The sequence below is a fragment of the Mauremys mutica genome, chromosome 5 (genome assembly GCF_020497125.1).
Source record: "Mauremys mutica isolate MM-2020 ecotype Southern chromosome 5, ASM2049712v1, whole genome shotgun sequence".
NCBI lineage: Eukaryota > Metazoa > Chordata > Testudines > Geoemydidae > Mauremys > Mauremys mutica.
The window spans coordinates 121,935,853-121,944,972 of record NC_059076.1 but is presented as its reverse complement, the minus strand read 5'-3'; the positions used below and the strand labels follow the sequence as shown (position 1 = coordinate 121,944,972).

The 9,120-nt window shown below is 40.3% G+C and overlaps 1 long non-coding RNA gene across 1 annotated transcript; it reads right to left on the bottom strand.

Moving 5' to 3' along the window:
• Positions 1 to 2,894: 2,894 nt before the first annotated feature.
• Positions 2,895 to 8,905, bottom strand: LOC123371975. The gene is made up of 3 exons (XR_006580028.1): positions 8,750 to 8,905; positions 5,923 to 6,024; positions 2,895 to 4,272 (listed from the first exon to the last, which is right to left on the bottom strand). It is a non-coding gene; the product is annotated as an uncharacterized LOC123371975 (long non-coding RNA).
• Between the last annotated feature and the right edge of the window lie 215 nt (positions 8,906 to 9,120).

Sequence of the window (9,120 nt, the reverse complement as noted above, 5' to 3'; positions counted from 1 at the left end):
GTTTTGGGCTCCATATTTTAGGAAAGACATGGACAAACTAGAGAGTCCAGAGGACAGCAACAAAAATGATAAAAGGTTTAGCAAACCTAATCTATAAGGAAAGGTAAAAAACTTGGCATGTTTAGTCTTGAGAAAAGACGACTGCAGAGGGATCTGATAACAGTTTGTAAATACATTAAAGGCTGTTATGAAAAGGATGCTGAACAGCTGTTCTCCATGTCTACTGAAGGTAAGACAAGACGTAACAGGCTTAACCTTCGGCAAAGATTTAGGTTAGATAAGTTTAGGGCCGGCTCCAGGCACCAGCAGAGAAAGCACGTACCTGGGGCGGCACATGCTAAGGGGCAGCATTCCGTCCATTCTTGGGGCTGCACAGTCCGGATGGATTTTTTTTTTTTTGCTTGGGGCAGCAAAAATGGTAGAGCTGGCCCTGGATACGTTAAGTACTGAAATAGGTTTCTGTCACCGTGCCTTCATGGGTCACAACTAAGAATACCAAATTCAGGACAAACTGCTGAGAAATAGGGCAGATACACCCCAAAACTGGTGGTTATTCTCCCATAAGATATACCAAACCAGCAACAAAAGTAAACTTCTATTTCACCACCCTGGCTAACAAGATGTCAGAAAAGCAGTTTCCTTAGGCATTCCAGTCCTGGATTCAACACCCAGATACTAGACTTAAAGATGAGTGGTTATTTAAAACCAGTTTCATCAAACAAAAGGTTCTTCTGATCCCAAAGGACCAGCCATGTACCCAGGTCAATATACAACTCAGCTCTTACCCAATAATCACACTTTTGCCAATCCTTTAGTATATAAAATCTAAAAGTTTATTTATAAAAAGAAATAAAGGTGAGTTAAAATTGGTTAAAGGAATCGAATCCATACAATAATTGCAAAGTTCTTGGTTCAGGCTTGTAGCAGCAATGAAATAAACTGCTGGCTTAAGTCAAGTCTCTGATTGCTTCCAAATCATTGGAAGGTCTTCAGTCCCTTGGTTAGAATGCTCCCGTTAGTTTAAGTCCATAGTCCAGAGGTTTGAGCAGGAAAGAGGCAAAATGGAGCTGTTTCCAGTGCCTTTTATAGCTTCTGCCATGTGAAGGGAAACATTGTTTCAAACAAAGCCCTCAGCACAGCTAGTGGAAAATTACAGGTAGCAAGATGGTGTTTGGCGTCATGGGCAAGTTATATGTCCATGCATGATTTCGCTTAGTCACAGCTGAGGTCATTACCTATACTTCAGATGGAATGTTCCCAGGAAACTCCATTCAGTGTAGATGGGTATCTTCCATTGTGAGCTAAGTGGTTTTTTGATGGGACATATAACTTGAATAGTCTCAATATGTGCAGGCTAAATACCTTATGGGTGTTACCACAGGAGCAAACATATTTGAAATAGAGGTATAAAGCCAATACTCATAACTTCCCATACAAAAATGGTACATGCTTACAAATAGCATAGTCATATGCAGTAAATCATAACCTTTGTATAGACACCATACTTGACAACTTTTGTACCAGATTTGTTGCAATTATATAACAGTGGTAGCAACAATGATCTACATGGTCATATTTTAATCAGATAATGTCACAGTTACCAAGGGAGATTAGGTATCAGAGGGGCAGCCATGTTAGTCTGTATCCACAAAAACAACTAGGAGTCCGGTGGCACCTTAAAGACTAACAGATTTATTTGAGCATAAGCTTTCATGGGGAGATTGTGAGATCCCCATCATAGGAGGTTTTTAAGAACTGATTGGATGAACATCTGTCAAGGATGCTCTCGGTTTACTTGGTCCTGTCTCAGAGCAGGGAGCTGGACTTGATGACTTCTCGACATCCCTTCCAGCCCTACATTTCAATAATTCTATGGTACAGCACTCAGACATGTGCTTACACATGCTAAAGATCAGAAAGGCAAAAAAAGTAATGATTTATTTTTAAATTCCAATGATTCTAAAGAGTTAAAGTAAGTTTATTATCTTTGTTTTGTAAATGTAAGAGTTCTCAGAGGTTTGCTCTTAGGGATGTTTGCAAAAAAATGCTACATCAGGTACTTACTTGCTACCCTGTGCCTTGTCCTGGTCAGTGCCCCAGGGAGGTTAGGTATCTTCTCACAGGCCCTGAGCAGCCAAATAATGTTTATCTAGATTTACTCTAATGCTTCATTTACACCTCCCCAAGCAAGTGGGCAAGGAGAAGCAAAGAAGAACAAGAAATAACCTCAGGTCTGCCCCTAACATACTGGCCAGTGGTGCTTGGCCAATGTATGGTGGGGAAGTTAGAGCTGCTAAAGAAGTTCATAGAGTTCATGGCCAGAAGAGATCCCCACAATGCTCATCTAGTCTGACTTCTGTATAACCCAGGCCATATAACTTGTTATAGCATCCCCTGCAGGAGAAAAGTGGAAAGCCAGAGAGGCACTGTGACTGGAGCTGACTGGAAGATGACTATTATGTTTCCTGGCAACTGTCAAGTGTGATGCTTTCTCGAGTCACCCAGAATTATGAGTGACCCTTGTTACCCCTCAGCCTTAGCAAAAGACAGGTTTGTTGGTGCTAAACTAGGTGACAGCTCCCTGTCTCCCCAGTCTGTTAGTCACCCCAGACAAACTTCTCAGGTCTCTGATGATCCTTTCTTCACTTTGAAGATAACACTTGATGCTTACCAGTCCCCAGGCCCCTTTGAGGAGTGTTCCCTTGTGGTACCCAGCCCCTGTCCCTGGACACTCAAAGTAATTACCAAGTCTGCTGTCACCATAGAGACAGTATACACTCCAGCTTACTTGATTCAATTAAGAATTCATACTTGGCTTAATATTACAGCACTGATATCTAATAATGGTAAAACAAAGGTGTTTATTAAAAAAAATAGAGATTTAAGTGACACTGAATAAGGACAGTGAAAACAGATATGGTTACAAATAAAACAAAAATATAACATGCTTTCAAGAGACTAAACATATTGTTAACATTGAGGTTTCAAAATTCTTCCACCTTGGAATGAAGACAAAACCTACTGCATATTTTCACAAAGAACAAAAGAGAGCACATACAGGTTATTAGGGGACTGGCCTGGGATGTTGGACACCCAGGTTAAAATCCCTGTTCGACCCAATACAAAGCAAAGACTTGAATCTGTTTCCCCCACATCTCAAGTAAGTGCCCTAACCACACAGCTCTCTGTCTCACTCTAAATTTCCTGAAAAAAATTTCATGGAAACAGATGTTTCAGTGTCAACAAAACAGGATATTTTAATGAATTTTCATTTGGTGAAGATGTTCCCACCAGTGCTAATTGTGACTCTGGCTCACAGTTCTATCCCAGGGCTCTTCCCTGGACACCACAGATCTCTCAGAGCAGTGCCACACCAGGATCTTTTATTAAATCACACTATAACTCTGCAAGTTATGCACCCAAGCATTCATGATCTAAATGTCAGACACTGTCCTTTGCCCACAGTCAGCACAAAATCCTCAGACCGTTGACAGTAGTATAGAAAATCCTAAAGGCAAGATTATGCTATCAATTTTTGAAGCACAAGTTCCCGCTGATATCATCGGGAGGTGGAACTTGATCCTGATATCTCCCTCTACCAGCAGCTCTGTAATCTTTTCTTCTGTGAACATACCCTCATCCTATGCTACCTTGCCTTTCTTCTCAGCACTGCTGCAGCCTGACACTGGCAGTTCTACAGCGGTTTCTATTGTGCACTCTGGGTTTTTTTCCCTCTTCCACTCTTCTGGTTTTTTTTCCATTGTATATCACCTCTACCTGCACTGAATATCTATGCAATACTGCCTAACGCCCTCTACTAGGGCAATAAGTGCATTCAGCTTCTTGGATTGGACACATTCTGCAGGGACACTGAGGGGTCTGACCACATCCTCCATGCAGTTTTCCATCCTTTAATTGTTCCCTGAGTTTCCATTCTGAGATCCTCAGTTGTTCTACTCCGTGGGGTTCTTTTCAGCTTTTTAATGAAAATCTCATTTCATCTTAATTTCCATCCTTGTTTCCCTCTCTTATTATGGCGGGGCAGGGGGAGTACTTAGTTTTCCCAGTGAAATGAGTATCAAATAGTTAAGTCACTTTATATTCTGGAGTAAGACCTGTTATTATTTCTATAGAAGGAAGGACTGGCATAAATGTTCTCTCCCATGTGAGTTACATCAGAAATTAGAAAGACCTTGGCAACTTGAAAAATCACACTTCTGTCTGAAAATGATGTTCCTGATAACAATAACACACCACATATGCCTTCCTCACCTGAAAGAAGCAAAAGAGAGAAAATTTTTTTTTCCAGTTTACCTTGTTCATTTGACAGCCCTTTATGTTTAGTCATTTTACATTGTTTCCCCTGTATAGACAATCGAAACTGCACACACTTTATTCCATTAGAACTTGATTCATTGTAGTGCTAAGGAGCCCCAGTAATGGGCCAGGACCCCATTGTGCTAGGTTTTGTAGCAACACAGAACAAAAAGATGGTCCTTGCCCCAGAGAGCTTACAATCTAAGTATGGGACAAGAGACAACAGATGGCTACAAAGAGAGACTGACAGGGGAGTACAAAGAAACAATGAGATAAGATGGTCGGCATGGTAGGCAGACGTCTCAGCACACAAGCACCCTAACAGATGCATGTTTGATTTTGGTTTGGTTTGGTTTTTGTAAGCATCCTGGCAAACTTCTTCTGGAGAGACTAAAAGTCGTTTTACTTATCTAGGAAGTGAGATGTGTAATGATGATGATGCCATGCTAAATGTCAGGCAGCAAATATCAAAAGCAGCAAGCAGTTTTCATAAACATTAAAAGATCTGGAACATAAGAATGGCCATAGTGGGTCAGACCATGGGCCATCTAGCCCAGTATCCTGTCTTCCAACAGTGGCCTGTGCCATATGCTTCAGAGGGAATGAACAGAACAGGGCAATTTTCAAGTGATCCATCCTCTGTTGTCCAATCCCAACTTCTGGCACTTAGAAGTTTAGGATACCCAGAGCATTGGCTGCATTCCTGATCATTTGGGTTAAAAGCCATTGATGGGCCTATCCTCCATGAACTTACTAATTATTTTTTAACCCCATTATAGTTTTGATCTTCACAACATCCTGTGGCAACACATTTCACAGACTGACTGTGTGTTGTGTGAAGTAGCACTTCCTTTAAATCTCTTGCCAGTTACTTTAATTGGGTGACCCCTGGTTCTTGTGTTATGTGAAAGGGTAAATAACACTTCCTTCATCACTTTCTCCACAAGATTCATGTTTTTATAGATCTTTATCGTCTCCCCGCTTAGTCATCTCTTTTCCCAACTGAGAAGTCCCAGTCTTTTTAATCTCTCCTCATACCCGTAATCATTTTTGTTGCCCTTCTCTGTACCTTTCCCAATTCTAATATGGGGCAACCAGAACTGCACACTATATGCAAGTTGTGGGCATAGCATGGATTTATATTGTGGCATTATGATATTTTCTGTCTTATTATCTATCCCTTTCCTAATGGTTCCTAACATTGTTAGCTTTTTTTTTTACTCCTGCTGCACATTGAACAGATTATTTTCAGATAACTATCCACAATGATGCCTTTCTTGAGTGGTGACAGCTAATGCAGACCCCATCGTTTTGAATGTATTGTTGGAATTATGTTCTCCAATGTGCATTACTTTGAATTGTGAATTTCATCTGCCATTTTGTTACCCAGTTACCTAAGTTATATGATTGGCACTGAACAAAAAATTTGAATTTTTAACATGACCATCATATCTGTCCTCCTTTGTGGACCAGAGTCATGGAACTCTACAACAGACATTGATAAGAGGATCAACTCATACTAAAATAAATGCCTGCAAAAGATCTCCAGAATTCATTGGAAAGAGTTTTTTGCAACATCAGAAATTTGAGGAAGAGCAATCTAACCTCAAGCATCAAACATGGTCAGAAGACAATGGACCCATTTAGGACATTCTTTAAGGTTGCCACCATTACGACTTCCACATCAAGTGATAATATAGTCACTCCCTGGAAAGAGAAAAAGAGGGTAACCTCAAGACACATTACGCAGAATATAGAAAGAAGCCAAATACACCTCTACCCCAATATAACGCTGTTCTCAGGTCCCAAAAAATCTTACTGCATTATAGGTGAAACCGTGTTATGTTGAACTTGTGTTGATCCACTGGAGTGTGCAGCCCTGCCCCCCGGGAGTTGCTTTACCACACTATATCTGAATTCATATTATATCGGGGTAGAGGTGTGTATATATAAACAGTACACTCAGAAGCCTGAACAGACCAGCTCAAGATTTAAATGGTGGACACTAGCAGACGCCCTATGGACTTGAGAGTGGTGGTGCTGAAAGAAAGATGGCAAACAAGAGTTTTGAGGAAGGTGTTGAATAAGGACAACGAGTTAATATTGTGGATGTTTGAAGAGTGTGAGGGGCAGCATGGGAGAAAGCATAAAGGTGCTTGTTTGAAAATTTTACAGATGGGCAATGGAGGCTTGTTGTTGCTTTTAGCTGTTTAAATACTTGGTCTTTATGTACATTTTCTAATTTCATTTTGTAAAAGTGTTTATCTTTGTAACCAGGGTAAAGAGGATTCTGCTGACTCACCATGGTACTGGCTCTCTACCTTACCTAGGTATCAGAGAGATGGGAACAGAGTGAACCAGGGCATGAGCAGAAGAGCCTGGAGGTAGCAACTCTAGGAGGAGCAAAGTCTGAAGAGAAGGCTTCAACTGAATTTATCTGATTGCTAACGTCTTAGGTCCAGATCCACAAAGCAACTTAGATGTTGCAATGCTCAGTATTGCAAAGTACAATTTGTAGATGGCTTGAAAAAAATCACTGGAATCTATAAACCCTGGGTTAGGTGCTTAGACTCCCTGTACAATGCATAGGGAGTGATAGGAGCCTGAGAATAGGATCCACAAAAGCCAGGAAACTAGGCGGGGAACCATCTAAACTAGCCAATGGGAGAGGCTGACATTGGGGGGTGTCCTAACCTCACCCATATCACCAAGTTACACGCCTACTCCAGGCTCCAGGGAAGAGCCTATATCTGCTAACACTCCACACCAAGGAGCCCTCTCACAGAATCAGGTGCCTAAACTACTTCTTCAGCCTGTCTAACTCCACACAAAACAGCCACCAGGAGGAGGCAAAGGCCTTTCTTATAACATTTTTAGGCTAGTAGCTAAGATATTCACCCAAGATGCAGGAGATCCCATTTCAATTTCCCTCCCCATCTGATAAGTGTCCTAACCTCTGGACTATGGCATATTCTGCTATGTCTCATGTTCAAGCCATTCCACTTTGTATTAGATAATCACATATTACTTGGTCCAGAGAGACTGAAAATGACTCTATAGTCCAATGGCTTGGGCACTCACCTCAGAAGAGGGAAAGCCTTGTTCAAGTACCTTCTCATCAGGCAGAAGGGAGAAATTGAACTGGGGTCTCCTACATTCTGGACCAGCACTCTAATTACTGGACTAAAGGTTAAGGGAGCCTTTATTGCCTTCCTCAGCCATTTTGTGTGGATTTAGACATGCCCAGACCATGCATTCAGCTCTGGCCCCACAGACGAGATAGACAAGGGAATGCATAACTTGAGGGTCATACTGGGCATTGGGCACGAGATAGAAACAATGTGAGGAGGTAAGAAATCCTTCTATATTGCTTATGTGAATAAAAGGTATAGGCTCTGTACCTTTGGAGAGTATAACTGAACCCATTAAATAAAGATCTAATAAATACATTACAATGTACAAGATAAACAATCTCATCTGATCTTGGCTCTTTCCGAGACACCAATTTGATACATAACTCAAGTATCAACTACTAACAGGAGTGAAATCCTGCAATGTGGTAACATTCTGCTAAAAAGGATAATTGTCCAACATTTGGGCCATGTTGAGAAGTAAACGAGTCTTTGGGGCTTGATTTTTTTTTAAAAGGTATATAAAAATCTGCCCCTAACAATTCCATCTCACAGATATAAACCTGCCCTTCTTCTCTTCTTCTTTTGTGTTTAATGTTTTAATGAGATTTTCCTCTTCTACTGAAGAAAAGTAGAACTAATCCCATGCTTTTTTCCCTGTAGACTTTGGTGCAATTAATTATTTAAATGAGTCACTTGAAGGAAAATATTTGTTTCTGTTTTATGCATTTTCCCTTCTTGATGGGCATATTCACACCCTTTATACCACAAGATATTTTAATTACCATTTTTCAAGCTGAGTTGAAATTAAATATCTTTATCTACAAGGAAAGATGAGACAATAAATGACTTTGAAGTAGTAACTGGATGAGGATGCACATTCATTGTTCTTTCAGTAAAGAAATAAGAGCACCCACTCATTGTGCTTCTTTTAACCCTAATTACCACCACACTTCATACAAGATGGAAACAGGAAAATATATTCATAACTTCCAAGGAAAGTTAATTGTGTTCCTGAGGAAAAAAAAACATACGTTGACCTATCGGATATTTTAATGTTCAATTAAACAACCATTCTAATTATTAATATCAAAATTATTTGAGCATCTGGAAACACAAATTCACTCCCCAAACTTATCAGATTCTCCAACTAATGCCAAAAAATAAAGGACTTCAAACATATATATTATTGATGCTTTTCCAAGCAATAGCAGATATCCTTTCAGGTCAGTTTCCTAGTGGAGGGAAAAAAGAGTTATATAGGGTCTGGGTAAATTCTAGCCTTAATTTGTTTTATTTACACACACAGGCCAGCCCTGGAACAGAGGTATTCAAAACATCATGCAGGCAATTCCTTCTTTCAGGAACCTCAGCCCAACACCAATGCTTGGCTCCATGGGAGTAATTCTGACTCAAGAACTCAGACTCAAGAACTGTCCAATTACTCTAATGAGAGAGGAAACTCTCCTGTTGCTTGCACACTTCTATCTATGCAGACCCTTTCATGACAAATTAAAGTAACACCACACCATGTCTTCTAGAGACTGAACATTTGCTTGCACACTAGGAAAAAGTATATTGTTACCTATTGAAACCTGCCATAACAATATTAATTTCCTCAATCAGAGGAAATAATATCCAATTAGAGGAAACAAAATATAGGCAAGAGTAA